The sequence below is a fragment of the Pogona vitticeps genome, chromosome 9 (assembly GCF_051106095.1).
Source record: "Pogona vitticeps strain Pit_001003342236 chromosome 9, PviZW2.1, whole genome shotgun sequence".
In the NCBI taxonomy this organism is placed as follows: Eukaryota; Metazoa; Chordata; class Lepidosauria; order Squamata; family Agamidae; genus Pogona; species Pogona vitticeps.
In genome coordinates this window covers 14,919,375-14,934,346 of record NC_135791.1, presented here as the reverse complement: position 1 = coordinate 14,934,346, position 14,972 = coordinate 14,919,375, and the positions used below count along the sequence as shown (strand labels likewise).

The window sequence follows — 14,972 nt, the reverse complement described above, 5'->3', positions numbered from 1 at the left end:
GGATGATCGAGAACAGATCTTGCCCCTCCTCTGTATTACAGCCTTTCAATATTTGAAAAGTGCTATCATATCTCTCCTCAGCCTTCTTTTCTCAAGGCTAAACATATCCAATTTTTTCAGCCTTTCCTCATAAGGCTTGGTTTCCAGCCCCCCAGTTATTCTTGTTGCCCTCTTCTGAATTTGTTCCAATTTGTTAGCATCCTTCTTGAAGTGTGGTGTCCAGAACTGGGCACAATACTCAAGGTGAGGCCTAATCACTGCTGAACAGACAGGGATTAGCATCTCGTGGGGTTTGGAAACTATGCTTCTATTAATGCAACCTAAAATAGCATTTGCCTCTTATGTATCACACTGTTGGCTCATATTTACCTTGTGATCTATGAGAATTCCAAGATCCTTCTCGTTCCTAGTTTTGCAGAGCCAGGTATACCTCATCTTGTAACTCTGCAATTGTTTTATTTTTCTGAGGTGCAGTATTTTGCACTTATCCCTGTTAAATTTCATTCAGCCCAGTGCTCCATTTTATCAAGATCATTTTGAGTTTTGTTCCTGTCTTTTAGGGTCTAGTTATTCCACCCAATTTGGTATCATCTGCAAATTTGACAAGCATTCCCTGCACTCATCCAAGTCATTATTAAAGATATTGAAGAGCATCAGGCCCAGGACTGAACCAGGACTCTTATTTACTTCATTCAGTTCCTAAGAAGCTGTAATAAAGTAATTAGAGAAGCACAAGTAGGGATTTGATAAACAAACAAAGCAATCCCCTCTCTCTGCTGTCCGTCAGCCCAAATACAAACAGTTAGGAGCTTTACTCTTGTCTGTTTCAAAAAGCCCACTTGATTTTAAATAACACAACACAGACATATAAGATTTTAATTGGTTGGGCTGAATCATCCATTAATTAGGTAGCGTAAATTCAGTACTCAAAATGCATTCGGTTTGGTCAGGAAAGAACATAATTTTAAACTGTCAAATAGACAGAAGTATTTATTAAAGAATTAAATCAACATAACTCTAATATAATATAAATAGATATTTGTACAATTTTTTACTCTAAGCAGTTTCCCTCCCCTTCATTGCATTTCTCTAGAAAAATACTTAAACACATTCTCTAAATAAAAAAAAAATTATTATCTCACGTCCTTGAATACAGCTGGTAAAGCACAGAAGTTTTTTAGTTGTAGGGATATTTCAGCAACGACTATAAAATCAATCATGTAAATGTTTCTTCAGTCCATCATAAATCTCCATCTTGTCTTCTTCCTCTCAGCAGCAAAAAACGAACTCTCTCCTTGCTGTTTTTTAAACTGTCCTTTTATCTAGGGAAACTCCCACTCCCTTCGGCCAGCTATATTATTTTTTTTTTCCAGTTACCAGATAAGCAATGTGCAGAAAAAACTAGGTGAAAGTTCTTGCTGCCTAACTTAATTCCTCACACGCCCCCCGAAATTACACAGAAATTCAGATTAGTCTACTTATCTAATTTATAGTAATTTGATACAAGGAATTAAGAAAATATAAAACATGTTATATATCAAAACTCTACTACAAAAGTATATATGAAATAATGAAACACTACATTTTATGAAATTACATCAGATATCTAAGTCAACGCTCAGTGTTGCATGAGTTTTCTTCTTCATACATTCTAGAAAGACTATCTGCTACTATATTCAATTTTCCTGGAATATGTTGGATATTAAAATCAAAATCTTGTAATGCCAAACTCCATCTTAACAATTTTTGGTTATGAGATTTCATACTTTGTAACCACACTAAAGCTCGGTGATCGGTTTGAAGCGTGAATTTGCGCCCCCATAAATACGGTCTCAAAAGATTCAATGCCCAAAAAACTGAAAGTGCCTCTTTTTCAGGAATAGCATAGTGTTTCTCGCGTTCCAGAAGTTTTCTAGAGAAATAGGATATCGGATAAAGGTTTCCATCTTCTCCTTGTTGTAATAAAACAGCTCCTAGACCTAATTCAGATGCATCAGTTTGTAATACGAAAGGTTTGTTGAAATCAGGAGATTTCAAAATAGGCGCATCAACAATTTTAGCTTTTAAGGCATCAAAAGCCTTTTGACATTCAGGAGTCCATTTTACTTTGACAGGTTCTCTTTTTCTAGTTAGCTCTGTCAAAGGTGCTGCCAAATTACTAAAATCCGGAATAAACTTTCTGTAGTAGCCAATTAGACCTAGAAACGAGCGTACTTGTTTCTTAGTTTTAGGAATAGGCCAATTATTGATAGCTTGAACTTTTGCTTGTATAGTTTGAATTTCTCCTTGCCCAATCAAATGTCCTAAATACATGATTTTTCCCTGCATCCATTGACATTTACTGGCTTTTACTGTCAGTCCTGCTTGTTGAAGTCTGGACAAAACAGTTTCAATGTGGGCCAAATGAGATTCAAAATCATTACTAAAAATCGCAACATCGTCAAGATAAGCATTAGCATAAGGTAAACCTTGCAAAAGTTTATCAATCATCCTTTGAAATGAAGCACCTGCATTTTTCAAACCAAATGGCATTCTGCGGAACCGGAAAGTTCCCACATGTGTGATGAAAGCGGTCTTATCTCGTGATTCTTCTGCCATATCTAATTGCCAATAAGCATTCTTTAGGTCAAGGATACTTATAAATTTAGCCTTAGCAAGGTGTTCAATCAAATCATCCATTCTAGGCAAAGGGTAAGGATCCGATTTGGTAACACTGTTCAACTTCCTATAATCAACACAAAATCTCACTTCTTCTTGAATTTCACCTGTAGCAGTCTTTTTAGGGACTAGTACCACAGGTGAAGTCCAAGTAGGGCTGATTGCCTCTTCAATAACTCCTAGAGATAACATCTTTTGAATCTCTTGCTCAATTTGTTTAGCATGATTACCAATTGCTCTGTATGGGCTCGACCGTATAGGTTGAGCATCACTATCTGTAGTGATTTCATGACTGACTAAATTTGTGTAACCTGGTTTGTCTGAGAACACATCCTGATGTCGTTCTAGGACCTGGTACAACTGATCCTTCTGATCTTGATTACCTGTTAAGATAATATTATCAGACCAGTCACCCGCATCTTGCAATTCTGACAACATATCAATTGGTTCATTGGAAGAATGGAAATATTCAGCATGATATTGAAAAACCATTGCAGATCTATCTTTGTAAAGTTTCAGTCTATTGACATGATAAAGATCAGGTTTCTTTTTAGAATCCAGCATTTTAACAAGATAATTAACATCTCCAAATCTTTGAACAATTTCTCCTGGACCTTCCCAGACCACTTCTAACTTAGAAGGTCTGAGCGGGTTCAGTACTAACACCAAATCACCCACTGCAAATTCTCTGTGTCGGGATTTCTTGTCATGATAGTATTTCTGTTCAGCTTGAGCGTTCATCAAGTTGTCTCTAGCTAACTCTTGAACAGCTAAAAGTTTCTCTTGAAGTTGTCGGACGAATTCTGCAACTGGTGCTGAACTAGATTTGACCGCACCTTCCCATTCGGATTTCAGGATATCCAAAGGTCCTTGAAGATTTCTTCCAAATACCAACTCGCTCGGGGAAAATCCACCTAGTGAAGAATGAGCGGAACTTCTATAGGCAAATAAAGCAAAAGGCAAGAGTTCGTCCCAAATGTTCCCATACTCTTGGGTCATCGTCTTGATCATACGAAGTAAAGTCTGTTGACCTCTTTCCACCATTCCGTGTGATTGAGGATGATGAGAAGTACTGAAGCTAAGGGTGATACCACTTATTTCGCAGATTTTCTTCATGAGTTCACTAGTGAAAGCTCCTGCTTGATCGCAAATGATTTTGGATGGAACACCAATACGTGAGCATAAGTCCACGATGATTCTAGCTATGGTGGTAGCTGACAAGTTGCTGATTGCATAAGCTTCAATCCATCTGCTTGCAGAACAAATGAAAGTGATGATGTACTTCTTCTTGGTCTTAGTAGGGATGAATGGTCCTAACACATCCATTTGTAGATACTTGAACACTTGGTCGGGTATCTCCATAACTTGCACTTCAGCCTTGGTTTGGTCTGTTTGGTGTCCTACTCTTTGGCAAACATCACAGGAACCAACATATTCCTTTACGGCTTTGGAAAGACCAGGCCAGTAAAAATGTTGAGAAATTCTCTTGAGTGTCTTTCTCATACCTTGGTGTCCACTGGAAGGATGATCGTGTGCCATTTCAAGAATTCTCAGTCTATAATCTGAGGGCACTACTAACTGTCGCACGGGTTGAGCTGCCATAAAATCCTTGGGATAGTACTCACGGTATAACAGTCCATTTTCTCCCCATAGAAAGTATGCTGACTGTTGGACAGGCTGTTGAGCGTATTCGTTTGCACGGGTTCTTAAAGATGCTAAAGAGGGATCATTAAGTTGCTTTTGTCTAAAGACCTCCGATCCTTTAGGAACGATTTCTTCTATTTCGGCCTCAATTGTAGTTGAGTCATCAGATTCGGTCTCAAAGAGCTGTTGCGGTGTAGACTCTTCTCCTTGAATATCATCAGGAGTAGGCTCTTCCTCTGGAATATCATCTGGAAATACTTGCTCTTGTTCATATTCTGAATCTTGTTCCTCATCTGGCTCATAACTTTGATCTGGCTCCTCCTCTTCTGGTTCTAAGTCTAGTTCTTCTATTGGTTCAACTTCTCGCATCTTCTTGCTCTGGGATCGGGTAACTACTTGAATTACAGGTGGACCTTGGCTTTGTATTTCGTCCAACACAGCGAGATCATTTCCTAGAAGAAAGTCAGGTTTCCCCTCATGGGTCAAAATATGTTTTACTCCAGTCCAGGACTTGTATGTAATTTTCAGATACGCTACAGGAATATGTTTTAGCTCATCTCCTTCGCTTGCATAGGTTCTTATGGGGCATCTCAAGTTATACAAGACCAAAGCTGGATCAAGAAACTGACGGCTTATTGAAGAAAGTTCAGCTCCAGAATCTCTGAAAGCACATAAAGCTACATCTCTGGATGGTGTATGCAAAAAAACAGTCTCGGTGAACTTCCTTATAGTCCAGTTCCTTTGGTAATCTGGTATTATGGTGTCAGGATCTAAGATAGAGTATTTTTGTCCATCAGCAGTTTCTCCGATGTAGTCTGAGGTTACAGAATCCATTCGTAAGTTCAAAACACGAGGTACACCATAATTAATTTTGGCTTGAGCCCCATTAGCTTGAGTTGAGGTTCTAGTTGCCCTTCCACCCTCTTGACTATGTGAATGTCGGATGCTTGACTGGAAGGGTACTGATGATGTAGTACTGTGAATATGGTCTTGAACAGTTCCTATTGACTCTATACTCGTATAAGCCATCTTAGGAGCACTAGGTCTGCCTTTGGGTTGTACTGGAGCAGATGTTCTTCTCCCAGGCTCTTTCTCCTGTTTAACCGGAATGTTTAACTTCGGACAGTCTCTTCTCAAATGAGAACCACCACACTCGAAACATTTGAGAGGTGGTCTTGTCTGTCCCGGAGCTATACTCTTACGTGTATCTTCTGTCCTTCGTCTGGGATCTTGCTCAAAAGACTCTCTAGTTTGAAATGAACTCTGTTTCCTGGGGAACGCTGGTGCAGTCTTCGGCCTAACCGTCGGGTCAGGTCGTTTGAAGGAAAGTAACTCATCGGTTCTTAAGGCCAATTCTTGCAGATCCTTGAACCTCTTCTGCATCAAGACACTTCTGATCTCTGCAGGTACTAAAGAAAGAAAATGTTCTTGGTACATCAGTGTTCTCATGTCTTGGAAAGTACTGGCGCCTACTGAGTCTAGCCATTGATCCCCAAGTTTTTCTAATCTATCAGCCATTGCAGAGTAGCACTCATTAGGTTGTTTTTTCAGTTTCCTGAAATTTTGTCTCAAAATTTCTGGAGTGTATCCAAATTTTCGTTTGATATATTCACGAAAAATCTCCCACTCGACGTCCTCATTAGGTACAGTTGCCACAATCTCAGCAAGAAGTCCACTACATTGTGTACGAATCAAAGGTATGTACCATTTCTGAGGGATCTTCAAATCTTGGCAAACTTTCTCATACAAAGATAGGAATGATAAAACGTCCATACCCTCGTGATAAAAAGGTAGGTTATTTCTGTTCACACTGGCAATCGATTTGTCATATTCCTCTTTTCGCTTCCTTTCCTTTTCCATTTGCTGGAGTTTTGCTTCTCTGTACTGTTTGGACAACCTTAACTCCAATTCTCTGATTCTCTTCTCTTGATTTTGGTTAGCAATAAAACTAGCAAACATCTTGGATAGTTTGTCAATTGGGTCTAATTCTTCATCCAGTTGGGATGCTGCTGCTGCTGCTGCTTCTTCATCATCTAACCTTACTTCTTCTCCTCTTTGGTCTTCAATAGCTTGATCTTCTTGAACTCCAGCCATCATCTCACTTAGTTGCAACCGTCTGCTTACTGGAGATAGATGAGCTGCACTTTCTGTATCAGCTTCGTAAGAATCTGAAATGTCATGCTGCAATAATGTCTGAAGACCACCAGGTGTCACTTCGACATCTCCTCGGAGCAATGTACCTCGTAGACCACGAGATGTCGCCCTTCTCCTTCTCTCTGATGCCAAAAAAGATGCAAAACTGTCCATGTGCTTTAAAAATGAAATTAGCACATAGGGAAAAAAAAAATCACTGCAGAAATGCTTGTGAAGTTCAAGGAATTCACTCAGAGAAAAATGTACATTTAATAAGCCAATTTAACTTTAAAAACGTTCTTTCCTACCAAACTCCTGCATGGCTAATGTTTTTATCAAAGAAAACCCATTAGCTTTTCACTTACTCACACAGCTCTGCTTTAAGCAGACACTGCTTTTAATGCCATAAATCAAATATATAGTAGGCTAACGTCTTACTTTTACGATCGTTGCCTAGCTATAAATCTTCAAACTGTTGCCAGCAAAAATAAACAAAGCACGTGTTTCATGACACCTCTGCCACCATATAACGACTCTTATTTACTTCATTCAGTTCCTAAGAAGCTGTAATAAAGTAATTAGAGAAGCACAAGTAGGGATTTGATAAACAAACAAAGCAATCCCCTCTCTCTGCTGTCCGTCAGCCCAAATACAAACAGTTAGGAGCTTTACTCTTGTCTGTTTCAAAAAGCCCACTTGATTTTAAATAACACAACACAGACATATAAGATTTTAATTGGTTGGGCTGAATCATCCATTAATTAGGTAGCGTAAATTCAGTACTCAAAATGCATTCGGTTTGGTCAGGAAAGAACATAATTTTAAACTGTCAAATAGACAGAAGTATTTATTAAAGAATTAAATCAACATAACTCTAATATAATATAAATAGATATTTGTACAATTTTTTACTCTAAGCAGTTTCCCTCCCCTTCATTGCATTTCTCTAGAAAAATACTTAAACACATTCTCTAAATAAAAAAAAAATTATTATCTCACGTCCTTGAATACAGCTGGTAAAGCACAGAAGTTTTTTAGTTGTAGGGATATTTCAGCAACGACTATAAAATCAATCATGTAAATGTTTCTTCAGTCCATCATAAATCTCCATCTTGTCTTCTTCCTCTCAGCAGCAAAAAACGAACTCTCTCCTTGCTGTTTTTTAAACTGTCCTTTTATCTAGGGAAACTCCCACTCCCTTCGGCCAGCTATATTATTTTTTTTTCCAGTTACCAGATAAGCAATGTGCAGAAAAAACTAGGTGAAAGTTCTTGCTGCCTAACTTAATTCCTCACATGGGGTACCCCACTAGTGACCTCAGTTAGAGAAGGACTCAATAATCATCACCCTCTGAATATGATTCTGTAACCAACTGTGTATCCACCTGACCCTTGATCTGTCCAGCCCACACCTAGTTAGCTTGCTAATCAGGATATCATGGGGCACTTTGTCAAAACTTTGCTGAAGTCAAGATATACTACGTGACTTGATCAAAAAACGAGATCAAATTAGTTTGGCAGAATCTATTCTTGGCAAATCCATGTTGGTTTCTCGTTATTACTGCATTGTTTTCTAGGTGCTTCCACAATGACTGCTTTACGATCTGTTCCAGAATTTTGCCTGGGATTCAAGCCAGGCTGACTGGCTTGTAGTTCCCAGGTTCCTCTTTCTTGCCCCTTTTGAAGATAGGGACAACATTAGTCCTCCTCCAATCCTATGGCACCTCCCCCGTTTCCTGTGATTTTAAGAAAATAATGGATAGCGGTTCTGAGAGTTCTTCAGACAGTTCCTTCAGTACTCTTGGATGCAGTTCATCCGGTCCTGGAGATTTGAACTTGTTCAAGGTGGTAAGGCATTCCTTGACTATTTGTTTATCAATCTCCAGCTGCAATCCTGTCCAATTTGTTTGGAAGTTCATAGTCTTTCTTATGGGAAAAACGAAATTAAAAGAGGACTTGAGCACCTCTGCCTTTGTACTCTGTTGTCATTTCTCCATCTCCATTGCGAAGCTGTGCCACTACGTCGTTTATTTTTTGCTACTCATATATCTGAAGAATGCTTTTTGATTTCTTTTAGCATCTCTAGCTAACCTCAACTCATTCTCAGCTTTTGCCCTCCTAATGCTATCCCTACATTTTCTTGCTACTTGTTTGTATTCTTCCTTGGTGGCCTAGCCTTCTTTCCATTTCCTCTACATGTCTTTATTTTATGTCCTCCTTGAGCTTTTTGTGAAGCCACACTTGGCTTTTTGCAGCCTCCCTCTTTTTTTCTTGTTGGAATTGTTTGTAGTTGTGCCTTTCGAATTTCTTTTTAAAAGAAGCTCCCACCCTTCTTGGACTCCTTTTCTTCTCAGGATCTCCTGCCATGGGACCTTACTTATCCTTGTTCTGAGTTATTACAATTCATTTTTTAAAAATCCAGCAGAAGTGTGTGGCTACACTTTGCTTTCAGTTCCTTTGAAATCAAGAATTCCTGGACATGGGCACACTCGCCTAGAGTTCCCCTTACTGCTACCTCCCCCATCAAGTAATCTTTGTTGGTCAGAATGAAGTCAAGGTTAGCAAATCCTCTAGTTTCTTTCTCCAAATTTTGTAGGAGAAAACTACCAGCCACACAAGCCAGGAATTCCTTGGAAGGCCATACTTGGCAGAATTTGCCTCCCAACATATATCTGGATAATTGAAATCTCCCTTCAGTATTACGTTGTAACTCTTTGAAAACCCTGGAATTTGTTTTCAAAAGTTTCATCTGCTTCCTCTCTTTTATTGGGCAGCTGGTAGTAGACTCCAACTACCAAATTCTTTTTGTTTTTTGCCCCAACAAGATTGATCCAGATGTTCTCGAAGAGACAGCCAATCTCCTCCTTCTATATTTCTGTGCAGGAATGCATATTTTGACATATACTTCCACTCCACCTCCCTTTTTATTCTCTCTGTTCTTTTTGATTAGAATATATCGCTCAACTGCTGTACAGTGGTGCCTCGACTTACAAACATCCCTACTTATGACCATTTCGAGTTACGACCAGCTCCGGCCACAAAATTTTGCTTCTACTTGTGGCTGGAGCTTCCGGTTACAAACAAAAAAAGGCAGGGGGAAAGGCGGGAAATTCAAATTTCTAACTGTAGGTGGCAACGACGCTGCTTCTTTGTAGCTCTTTCGCCCCAGCAATTGTGCGTTGGAGGAGGCTTCAGACTGCCTCCTTCTGCTTGTGTGTGTGTGTGTGTGTGTGTGTGTGTGTGTGTGTGTGTGTGTGTGTGTGTGTGTGTGTGTATGCATGTGTGTGTGTTTGCAGGGAGGCTTTGGGTTGCTGGTAAGGTGCTGTTTCCTGCTTTTTAAAACTGTTCTGGGTTTTTTTCAGCGTGGTTTTGAGCTGGGGAGGGTTATGTTTCTGTGCTGTGATAGGTCTTGGAAATGGCTTTTCCCCCCATTTCTGATGGGTCTTGGGGGGTTGGTTGCTTTTTGTTTTTTTCCCCATTTCCAATCTGTCTTGGGGGTTGGTTGCTTTTTGGGTTTTTTCCCCATTTCCAATGGTTCTTGGGGAGGTTTTTTTTGCTTCCCCCCATTTCCGATGGGTTTGGTTCCTTTCGTGGTTTTTTCCCAAATTTCCAATGGGTCTTGAGGGGTTTGTTTGCTTTTTGGCCTCTCCCCATTTCCAATGGATCTTGGGGGATTTAGTTTTTTTGGGGGGGTCCCATTTCCGATGGGTCCTGCATGCTTCCCTTGCTTTTTCTTTTTTCTTTGCATTTCCTTTTATTTATTTATTTATTTATTTATTTATTTTATAACTTGGGATAGAGTATGGGATACAGAGGGTAAAGGAGAATGTAAGGGGGGAAAGGGGGGGAGAAACAAAATATACTGACATCCAGTCTATTCATATTACAATATCAAAATTCAAACTTTCCGCTTTTCTACTATTTGCAGCCCTCCAGGTTTTAACTCACATTTACATCCTAGTTTAGATCTATGTTATTCAAACACTATCTGATGACTCGAACCATTTATAAAATAAATCCCATCATTCAGTTGCCTTTTGTATTGGACAGTCTTTCAACACTTCTGATAGAATGTCCATTTCTTCCGCTTCCCGTATCTTCTCAATAAGTTCCTTGTCTTTCGGTATCACTGGTATCTTCCAATTTTTGGTGTAAAGAATTCTGGCTGCAGTGACTATATATATAACTAAGCACTTCTTTGTCTTATCTATGTTGTCTGGTATCATACTCAACAGAAACAGTTCTGGAGTTTGTGGAATCTTACAGAGCAATATGTTTTGTAACAAAGTATGCACTCCTATCTAATATTGCTTCGCTACTTTGCAAGTCCACCACATATGATAAAAGTTTCCCTCGTGTGCTTCACACTTCCAACAAACATTTGACACATCTGTATAAATCTTTGACAATTTTTCTGGAGTCATATGCCACCTGTAAAACATCTTATATATGTTCTCCTTGAAATTAACCGATTTTGTAAGCTTTATATTATTTTGCCATAATTGCAACCATTGATCAATATCAATATTATGTCCTATATTTTGTGCCCACCTAATCATACATTCTTTAACCATCTCGTCTTGCATTTTAATTTCCAACAAATAATTATATTTTTTATTAATTATTTTATCTTTTGAGCCTAACAGGAATTTATCAAATATCATTTGTTCTGGGTAAAATTCCTCTATTTTGTCTTTTCTGTATCTGGATTCCACCTGTGCTCTGGACCACCAGTCTATATATATAGATTATGAAAGCTGAATAGAGATTTATTTTATAGGAGCAAAGTTAGGCTGGAAATCCGTTTGTGTCTGTGTGCAAGTTAGGACAAAGCAAGATGTCCAAGGTCAGTTCTTTTTCAGTAGAGAAAAACTATGAAGAACAAGGTGACCTTTATCACGTTGCCAGGCAACTATCTCAACCCAGACGGAACAAGGACATAACTTCTTGATTTAAGAGAGAGGGAGAGAGAAGACAGCAGGAGGGAGAAGATGGAGAGAAGACAGCCTAGACGTCTGCCCGAACACAGTGAGAAAATTCCAGCACGGAGGAATGACTGTCCAGAGGAAAAGCTCCGAATGAACTTTTATTTTTCAAACTAACAGTAAGACAGAACTCTGTTCAAAAATGTAATTAGCTGTTTATTATTTTGGTTTTTATAGAAGAATATGCCTTGTGGTGATGGCTGGTTTTTTTTGGAAATGATTGATTATGAAAAGATGTTTTGTTTGCTTGTTTAAATTCATTTACTAATTTCTATTTTTCTAATAAAATATAAAAAGTATAACTGTCTGAAAATTGGCTTCTTGCATAGACTATTAGCTACTATAAATTGATTTCTTTAATCAGGCCACGTTTATTAAATGCTACCAATTTAGGGTCCTACCTATAAGAGAGGAGGAAGATTAAATCTTCTAGAATTCCTGGAGGTTGTTTATTTAAAATCGGTTCAGACTTGGGAGAAGGAGTGAAGCAGTTGCCTAGGGTAAAATTAAAGGACCCAGTTTTACCTGATTAGGAACTGGTCCGTGTAAAAGCAGATTCTTAGGAAGCTCGCTTTTATGACAACCCATACTGGTATTCTTTTGGTAAATCTGTTGAATAATCTTTTTCCAAGTTCCTAATAGACCTTTTCTTATCATATGTGAATTGAAATGTTTCTGCTCTTTATCTTTTTTGTACCATAGAAAAGCATATTGTAATGGGAAGCCATAGCATCACCTGTCCATCACAGCTGGGCAGTGAGTCATCAGCCAATGATGTGACGGAGGGTGGAACTTAAGGGGAGGAGCTGATATAAAAAGGGGGGGTGAAGAGTGTGTGAGAGAGATTTTGAGTTAGAGCTGAGAGTTGAAAGTGATTGTTAGATATAGTGAGAGAGCCTGTCAGTGTTTATTAACAGTGATTGACAACCTAATTCTTTACCCGTGATTTACTATCTTTATTTTCTGTAATCAATAAACCATTTTTTTGTTTTTGAAAAGATACATTTGTCCTTCTCTTGATTTTTTAAGGATAAGTTGGTGGCAGCAGAATTTTAAAGAGAAGTAGCAACCACTCTCTGAGGTTTGAGGGTGGCTGTTACAATAAATTGGTGTCCAGCGTGTGGGATACGAAGTGATCCAGTAAAGCCTTGGTCTGGAAAGGTGCCCAGAGCAGGGGTCTTTAGTCAGGGACGTCTGAGTAAACGCATGGGTAACCTTCTAGGACTTGTCTCATGGGGAGCAAGTCTAGTAGAAGGGCGCAGGACCTCAGATTGGGAACTAAGACAGGGAGGCTCTGTGGTGACCATTTCTGTGGAGAGTTGCCGAAAGCAAAAGCTGTGGCAGATTGGCTGGCTTGTCCTGGGTTTAGGGAAAACTCGGAGAGGACAAAGTGGAGCCAAAGGCAGTGAGGCTGAGGGAACTCAAAATCGGCTGAACCTGAGAAAAGGGGAAGCTGTGTTTGTGTTTAAGACTTGGTGTCTGAGACAGAAAGGAAAATTCTGTTTTGGTGGGAGGCCTAGCTAGTTTAACAGTAGCTAGTTTGCCAGTGCTGGTGGAGCAGCAACTTTATAGCAGACTCACTGACAGGAAAAAAGTGTACATTTTAAAATCAAGGCTTGTAAGTGGGAATAGAAGCCTGAGAAAAGGAAAATGCCCTTGACTAGGGAAAGAAGGCTGAGCAGGTGCCTTATGAATTGGCAGCTGGGTCAGATAGTGAGAATGGGGATGTTGAGGAGGGATTTACCTCAGCTCAGGAGGGAGAGGCCTCAAGAGAAGACATATCAGAATTCAGAAGGTTGGAATTGGCCCAAGCACATGAATACAGATTGAAACAGCTGGATATAGAGAAAGAAAAACTGGCCTTACAAATAGAGAAGGAAAGAATGGAGATGCAGGCCAAAGCTGAGGAGAGAGAAAGGGAGGAAAGACTGAGGCAGAGAGAATTGGATGCCCAATTAGAGAAAGAGAAAATGGAGAGGGAAGAAAGACTAGAGAGAGAACGTATGTCTTTTGAACTCAGGAGGCAAGAATTGTTAAATCATCATCATCATAATAGGGATTCCAACTCTGAGGGGGGTCAGTTATCCAAAGCAGACCTAAAGAAATTCCCCATTTTTAGAAAAGGAGATGATCCAGAATCATTCCTTGTGATGTTTGAAAGAGCGTGTGAAGATTTCCACATGAGGGAATCTGAAAAGATGATTATATTGAGATCCCAAATTAGTGGAGGCCTCGCTGAAATATACGTGGAGATGCCAATTGAATTAATCAAAAATTACACTGAATTCAAAAAGTTAGTGTTTGCCAGGTATGGCATAAACGCAGAACATCTGAAACAAAAGTTCAGATCACTAACTAAGAAACCTGATGAATCCTACTCACAATTGGGGGCAAACTTGTCCAGATGTTTGGAAAAATGGCTGTCGCAAGAGGGCGTTCAGACAATGGAGGATATTATGGGATTAGAATAGTTTTATTCCCTCTTACATGGTGAACTAAAATATTTGGTCAAGGACAAGAGACCCAAAAATTTGAAAGAAGCAGGAGAGGTTGCTGATTTCATCTCCCAGATAAGAAACACCAGCTTTTCTGGGGGGCAAAGTATGAGGAAAACTTGGGAGGACTCTAATAAATCTCCTAGAGGATAGTTTAAAGACCAGCAGAGGGTTGGAGGCCATTTGGTGGGAAAAGCCTCAGAACAGAGCCAAGCCAGAGGGCAAAATTTGGAGGGAAAAGTAGTAAAAGGGGCTGGAAATGAACAATTGGAGTGCTCGGACTTGCTTCAAATGTAATGAGAAAGGTCACATTGCGTCCCAGTGTGGTAAAGGCAGAGAAAATAAAGAATTTTTACCACAGAAAGCAAATTTAAGCAAGCCTAAAGCTGTTTTCTGTGTCCAGCAGGGACAAGTTGATACAATAGGTGAGCAGTCAGTAGCCATGGCAACGCCAGCAGAGCTGTCTTCTCCAGACGAGGAGAGTGAATCTAGTATTCCTTTGGCTGAGATCAGGCACTGCTTTTTGATTAGAATGGATCACAAATTATTTGAAACGGCTGGGGACAATATTAGTATTTTAAATAACTATATGGTGCTGAAAGATTCCTGCTCACAGGTGACCTTATGTCATCCAGACATTGTATCTACAAATACATATTACCAGAAGAACACATGGCAGTGAAAGGAATAGGACAAGAAACTATTATCTTGCCTGTGGCTGAAGTGCCAATTCGTTATCGGGGATGGCAGGGAAATTGGCGTGTAGGAATTTCCTCACAGTTGCCATCGGCTGTGTTAATTGGTACCGACCTCACTGAGCATGTTAAGAGAGTTCTGGTTATAACACGTTCACAACATGAGCAGACAGAGACCGATGAGGGAAAAAGTGACAGTCAGGGGGTAGAAATGACTGATGTGGTAAAAGCGTTCCTTAGAACGGCCCTTACACGGGACAGAGAGGGATCCAGGAATGATCCGTCCCTATCTCCAGCAAAATCGGGTCCTGTAACTTTGCTCTAGGCGACTTCTCACCCTTTTGCCCAAGTCTGTCCCGATTT

The 14,972-nt window shown here is 39.6% G+C and overlaps 1 protein-coding gene across 12 annotated transcripts in view; it reads right to left on the bottom strand.

Annotated features, from left to right (window-relative positions):
- The window catches only part of SCMH1 (Scm polycomb group protein homolog 1), a 270,467-nt gene that overhangs the window by 161,816 nt on the left and 93,679 nt on the right, over positions 1-14,972 (bottom strand). The window lies entirely within an intron of this gene.